Below are 6940 nucleotides of genomic sequence, written 5' to 3'. Positions count from 1 at the left end.
AAACCACATTATCACTGATTTAAGAGCTTAGGTTTTTAAGGCAGAAAGCCCGAGTACAAATCCTACCCTTTTAACTTCTTAACTGTGGACTTTTAGGCATTTTCCCTACCTTCAAATTGGGAAAATACTTTCAAAGTCAAGGTCATGTGTGGATTGAGTTAAATAATGAATACAAAGCTCTTGATACAGAGCCTGGCACACTGTCAAAACTCAGTAGATGAGCCTTTTAGAAAAACTCCAGGACACTACCATTCATTCCAGGTGATGTTTTTGTAAATAAAGTAAGAATTGAAGAACAGTCCTTTAATGTTACGAAGGTAATCTCTCTCAAACCAAAACAACATCATCATTAACTGTGAAAACATTAGTGTCATCCCAATTAAGTTCAGGAACAAGATAAGGAAGCCTCTATCTATCCACTATTACTTATAATGTTCCAGAAGTTCTAGCAATGAAATTAAACAAGAAGATAAAATAAGGGTCATAACATTCCCAAGAAGAAATATTCTCATCATCATTTTCAGGGGACACATTTTTTTTATTGTAATTAAAACATCTCAAAAAATCAATTGAAAAAGTCATGGAACTAACAAATGAGTTTAATAGGGTAGCAGTCACAAACTACAGAGATACAGATATAAAAACCAGTACCTTTCCTACAATAATGAGCAGGTCGTTAGAACAAATCATGGAAATATATTACATTCACAATAGCAACAAAATCCATGGGAATTAACTTCACAAGAAATGGGAAAGATTTATGTGTAGAAAACCAAAAGTCTTTACAAAGGAACTCAAAATGGGACAAACAAAAGGAGAGACAAACACTTTTCTAAGAAGAATCAAGATACAAGTTTTCAGTTGTTTCAATTAATCCACAAATGAACAAATCCCAATCAAAATTTCAATGAGATGTGTTTTTCTAAGGAAATCTTGACAAAATTATTGCCAGTTTCTCTGGAAGACTAGAAGTGTGTAAAGGAAAATTTTGAAGAAGAGCAAGGTGGATGAACTTGCCCTACCAGATATTAAATATAATTAAAGACTCCAACAATTAAAACAGATACAATGGTACATAAAAACAGATGGATTCATGGGACAGACTAGGAAGGCAGGAATGGATCCAAGTGCATGTGAGAATTTATTATTGATTATGGAAGTATTTCATAGACCAGTCAATAAGTAATGGGTAAACTATGTTCCTTCCTCAAAATGCACAGAAAAGCAAACCTCAGCTTCTAATTGTGTATATATTTTTATTTTTGACTTCTTGTTATGAAAAGATTTCAAATTTCAGAAAAGGTGTATGAATAGTACAATAAATTCTATCATATTCTTCATAATGATTCACCAATAATTAACATTTGTACATTGGCTTTATTATATATATGTGTATATCTATCTATCTATCTATCTATCTATCTATCTATCTTTCTATCATCTATCTATCTATTGTATATACATTGAAATCTGGCTTTTTGCTTCCTAACTGTAGAAACTATAGTTTTGTTTTGTTTTGTTTTGTTTCTCCTCTAACAATTGAGAGCAAGTTTCAAGCAACATGTACCCTTTATCCTTATATACTTCAGTGAGATTCTGTCAAGAACAAGTTCGTTCTCTTCTGTAACCACAACACAATGATCCAGTTAGAATATTTAACATTGATATAACACTCTTAATCTAGTGCTTAGCCCATATTCAAATTTTTCCAGGTTTCCCAATCAATAACTTTTATAGGCATTCCCCCTGGATTCAATCCATCTAGGTATATTCACTACATTTAATTGTTGTCTTTAGTTCCCTTCAATCTGGCATAAACCCTAGTGTCTCTATGTTTTTTGTTTTACTGGTGTTTTTTGAAATATACAGACAAGTAGTTTCAAAGAATCTCCCTACATTTGTGTATATCTGGTACTTCTTCATAATTAGAATCGGGTTATGTGTTTTGTAGGACACGTTGTGTCCTCAGTGCATCACGTTGGGAAGTACAGAGTGTGGGGTTTTTCCATCTTGGATGATGTTGACTTTGATCCATCACTTGGTTAAGTAGTGTTTAATAGATTTCTCCACTGTGAAGCTACTGTGTGTGTGTGTGTGTGTGTGTGTGTGTGATGAATACAAAATCTGTATTGGGTTGGATACCTCAAGGCTGTGTAAATATCTGTCATTTATTTTTACCTAAACTAATTATTACTAGGGTTGCTGTAAAATGGTAATTTTCTAACTCTATCATTCTGTGTTTATTAATTGACGTTTCATTATAAGCAAGAGCTCTCTCTCTCTCGTCTTCCCTCCCCCTCTCTTCTCTCTGCCTTCTTCCCTCTTTCTCCTTCTTTCTTGTCAGTGTGGATGCATGGGTTTTATGTTATTCACTGGGCCATCATCCATCACTGTAGTTATCCATTTTGATGCTCAGATTGTTCCCATTTGGCCAGTGGGTCCTGTGCCCTTTGACCTGTCCCTATCAGTTTTTGAGCACTTCTTTGCTTTCTGGCACAATAAGATGTCCCAGGATCATTTTGTACTTTCTCTACCGCAGACTTGGAATCAGCCATTTCTCTAAGGAATTCTGTTTTCTTTGTTTGGGAAATGTGAAGGAAGAAAGATTTGGACATAATTAAATATAAAACATTATATCATGAAAGAACCATAGATGAATAGCTATTTAATCTTTGGATGAGAAAGAACTTTTGAATATAACATCAAAGCCAAAACCTATAGATGTAACTATATACAAATTTAGGACCATCTCTAGGAAATCATCATAAATAAAATGTTCGGATGTCTCAGGCTCATTCCTTGAATTTCTTTTCTCTATCCAAAATTCTTTTCTTGGTTATCTCATTCAGTATTCTGGCTTTAAGGACTATCTATGTTCTGATTGATGATTAGCAAAATTATGTCCCCAGCCTGAACGTCTCTTCTGGATCCCAGACTAGAGTGCTCAACTGCCTATTCAACATCTTCACTTAGATATCACTATGAATCCCAAACATCGCTATCCCCTTCCAGTTCCTTCAGATCACACCATTTCTCCATCAGGATCACCCCTGCCCTGTCCCATGCTCTCGTGTGTCTTGGAAAAGAAGCCCTCTCCTTATAGCAGCTCCCATAGCTCAACATTGGTTCTTCATTGTGGCTTCACATTAGAATCATTTGGAAACTTTAGAAGAAGTAGAGAAGGCCAGAAATGGGCCAATTAAATGGTAATCTCTGAGAGTGTAAGAAGGCTCCCAGGAGTCCTAATGAACGGACACCGAGGAGAACTCCTCCCCTACATGATCTGCCCCATTACCTCTCTGTCCTCATCTTCTACAGTCTTCTCCTTCCTTCCTTATTTACTCCATTCCAATCAAGCTGGCCTTTTCACTCTTCTTGAGCACACAGGCATGCTCTTGCCTCGGGGCCTTTGCACATGCTGTTTCCACCTGACCAGAACCTCTTTCCTAAGACGTCTGAATGGCTTGGCTCCCTCATTTCCTTCAAGTCTTGCTCTGATGGCCCTTTCTCAGTGAGGTATTTCTTGTTTAGAGTTAACAATTCCTTTCTCGCTACCATATTATATGTCTTACTCTTCTAGAGCAGGGGTAGGCAAACTGCAGCATGTGGGTCAAATCCAGCCTGCAGCCCATGTGTGTGCTGGTTGGAATGATAAGCTGTGGAGGCCCAGCTGGAGCACCCTCCTGCACCTCTGCTTTCCCCTCAGTCCCTAGAATCTGCCTCTCCTGTCCCACCTCCCAGCCCACCAGGACCTGCAGGTTGTCACCGATGTGCTTTTGGCAACTGCTCAGCACCCAGTGGTGGAATCCCATCCAGGAGACAGTGACAAGACAGGTGGCCATCCTGGCCTAGATGGCCGGGGCATCCTGGAAGAGCAAAGTCAGTGTTTGTCAGGTTTTGGTTGTCACTGAGGCAGAGAAAAGCTGACCATTGCCACCGCTCCCCCTCTTGCCTGCCACCCCCTTTTTCTTGGGATGATTGCCTCTCTTCCCAAGAATGTCTACAGTGGACAACCACAGGTACAAATTGTGCCCAGTGCCCAGCAGCTGGAGTCTGGGGCAGAGGAGCAAGAGTTTTCTCTCTTTTACATAAGTATCTATGTTGAATTGGCCTGTTGGTGGAAAGTATTTATTATCTGGTCCTTTCATAGAAAAAGCCAATGGACTCCTGCTTAGGTGTATAAGCTTCCTGAGGGCATAGTTGTTGGTTTTTTCTTTTAATGTTTATTTATTTTGAGAGAGAGAGGATAAGAGAGAGCAAAAGCAAGCAAACAGAGGAGGAGCAGAGAGAGAGAGAGAGAGAGAGAGAGAGGTAGAAAGAGAATCCCAAACAGGTTCTGGGCTATCAGTGCAGAGCCTGATGTTGGGCTCCCTCTCAGAAACCATGAGATTATAACTTAAGCCAAAATCAAAAGATGGACACCTAACTGACTGAGTTACCCAGGTGACCTGAGGACATGGTTTTTAAATCTTATTTTGTTCATTGATGATTCTTTTGTATCTCACAAGGTGTCTGGTGCATAGTAGGTGCTCAACATTATTTAGTAGATGAATATAAAGCAAGCGATGAACTAGGTAAATATTTGTATCACACATAACAAAATCCTTAAAGTACAAATAGCTTGCAAAGATCATTAAGAAAAACATGAACATTTTAAGAGAAAATCAGGGAAACACAAGATAAAGATTCACAAAGTAGAAACACAATGGCCGATCAACATATGAAAACTTTAATACCAAATAAATCTCAAATAGAAAAAGATAAGGTTCACTTATCAAATTGGCAAAGACTAAAACAATGAGAATTGTTTTGGAGGGGGACCATCTGAAATGAAGCCTTGTAAACCCCTGGTTTGTGTATTAGATTCTGGGTAGGGAGCTCATGGGTGATTTTTTCCTTTTTGTCCTGTGTCAATTTTTGAATTTTCTACACTGAGCACATATTACTTAAGTACAGCAAATTTTGAAATTTATCTCTAGAAAATAGAAAAACAGTAGGAGGGACATTCTAGGAAGAGGGAACTGCCAAAAGATTTCTTGTGCTTCTAAAGGTGGGATGAGGAAACCCAAGGGTCATGGGAAACAGAGGTATTGTGACCCTAGATGGACAATATGGTGCTTTTGGTGAGGATGTGGTCTTCAGGTCATGCCTCAGTTCTAGCTGTCAGCTGTCCTGAGCACTAATCCATATCCTACCAATGCAACTCTCAAGAAAAATTCTGGCCAACATACAACTTTCCCCAAGGTAAGTTATAAACAGAAAGGAATCATTAAGAACTCTGTTATAATAGAGAAAGGAGAAAAGACATATAACAAGTAAGGAGCTGAGGAAGAATCTATACCAGAAAAAAAGTTACCTCAGGAAACAGAGGAACACTTTGGAAGAATACTCTGTCCATGATCACAGAGAGATTAATGAGAATATGAACTCTTCAAGGGTCAACGGAAGAGCTCAGAGGAGGGAGAAAAAGTTGAGGAGGAAACATTAAGACAATGTAGAGAGATGTAAAGTGAGCTGGTAAAGATAAAAAAATAGAAATGTTGGGTAATAATACATGTGTTATGAAGACAAAAACCTTATTGGCAATCAGAAAAATAGAGCAGATTTTTTAAACACAGTAAGATGAGTAGTAGATAAGTATGAGAAAAATCCTATAAAATGTACTGGAGAACAGATAGAATAAGTAGGTGGTGTTCAAGACAGATCAAAGCACTCCAGCATCTATGTATTTGTTGTTTCAATAGAAGGAGACAGAATAAATGGAGTAGAAATAAAACAAAAATGAAAAGAAACCTGCCCGATAAAGGGAGACCTGAGTGTACAGTTCCAAAGGGCACTTTATATCTGGAAAGAACCCATCCCAGTGAAGTAATAAGAAAAGCTAAAGAAAGAATCATCTGGGCATCCAGGCAGAGACGCATTACTCACAAGGGAGAAAACAGTAAACAGTATCGACTGGTTGAGGCTCATCCTTGGTAAAATATTCAGTAGCCAAAGTGAGTGGAATATTGTCCCCAGAGCTCTGAGAGACGTGTGACATAGCAAGTTCTCACTGGGGCAAAATGTCACTCAAGTCTAACGACTCCAGTCATTCACAAAGATGAAAATATGACAAGACTCGGCACCCCTAAGTGCTTCTTGAAAAACTACCCAGTCATGGATATCCCAGGAATCCAACTGATCAAGAGATGAAGCTAAATAAAGAACTGTGGCGTGGAGAAACCATTATATTAAAGGGTGGGTTATGAATCTTAAATAAATTTACATATAGAACCATTATGTTTCTTTTACAAATATAATACTGAAAATATGAAAATTCTTTTGTTGCAAGCCACTGGGATTTGGGTATTCCTGCAGCCTAAACTAGCACAAGCTAATTGATATACCAATATTGGCCTAAGAAACCAAAGTGTATTTCAGTGAGAGAATCAGAGACCTTCTGGAAAGGAACGTGCTCTAAGATTGGAAAGCTCCTGGTTGGCCTTGGAGAGCCTAAGGGAGTCTGATATAGGGTGCTATCTACCACTTAAATATGTCCTTGGCATGTCCCGTGAACTCATCTCTTGTCCTTGGGAGAGAGCTGTAATACAAATAAAAGCAAAATATCTATTTTATTAAAACTGAACAATTTTGTGGGTAGAGCAATGAGCTTTGAGATCCTCTCCCAGAACATAACACAAACAGGAGAGAGAGATTCTATCTCTCTCTGCTCTGGACTTGCTGATGGCTTTACATCTTGGGGGCTAAGTGCCCATTGGGAGTACTGCATACAGGAACCATGCTCAGGGTGAGATCAGAGCCCAGTGGGAAGTGGCGAGTGATTGCGCAGAGCCTTGTGTTAGACTGTGGATCTGGCCTGAGCAAGCCATGTAGCAATGATGGTTTCAGTTGCAAGCACGAGATTATGAACAAGGTAAAACATAAAGGGAATTTACAGGCT

Source organism: Suricata suricatta, chromosome 4, assembly GCF_006229205.1.
Source record: "Suricata suricatta isolate VVHF042 chromosome 4, meerkat_22Aug2017_6uvM2_HiC, whole genome shotgun sequence".
NCBI lineage: Eukaryota > Metazoa > Chordata > Mammalia > Carnivora > Herpestidae > Suricata > Suricata suricatta.
Note: the sequence above shows the minus strand (reverse complement) of the source record.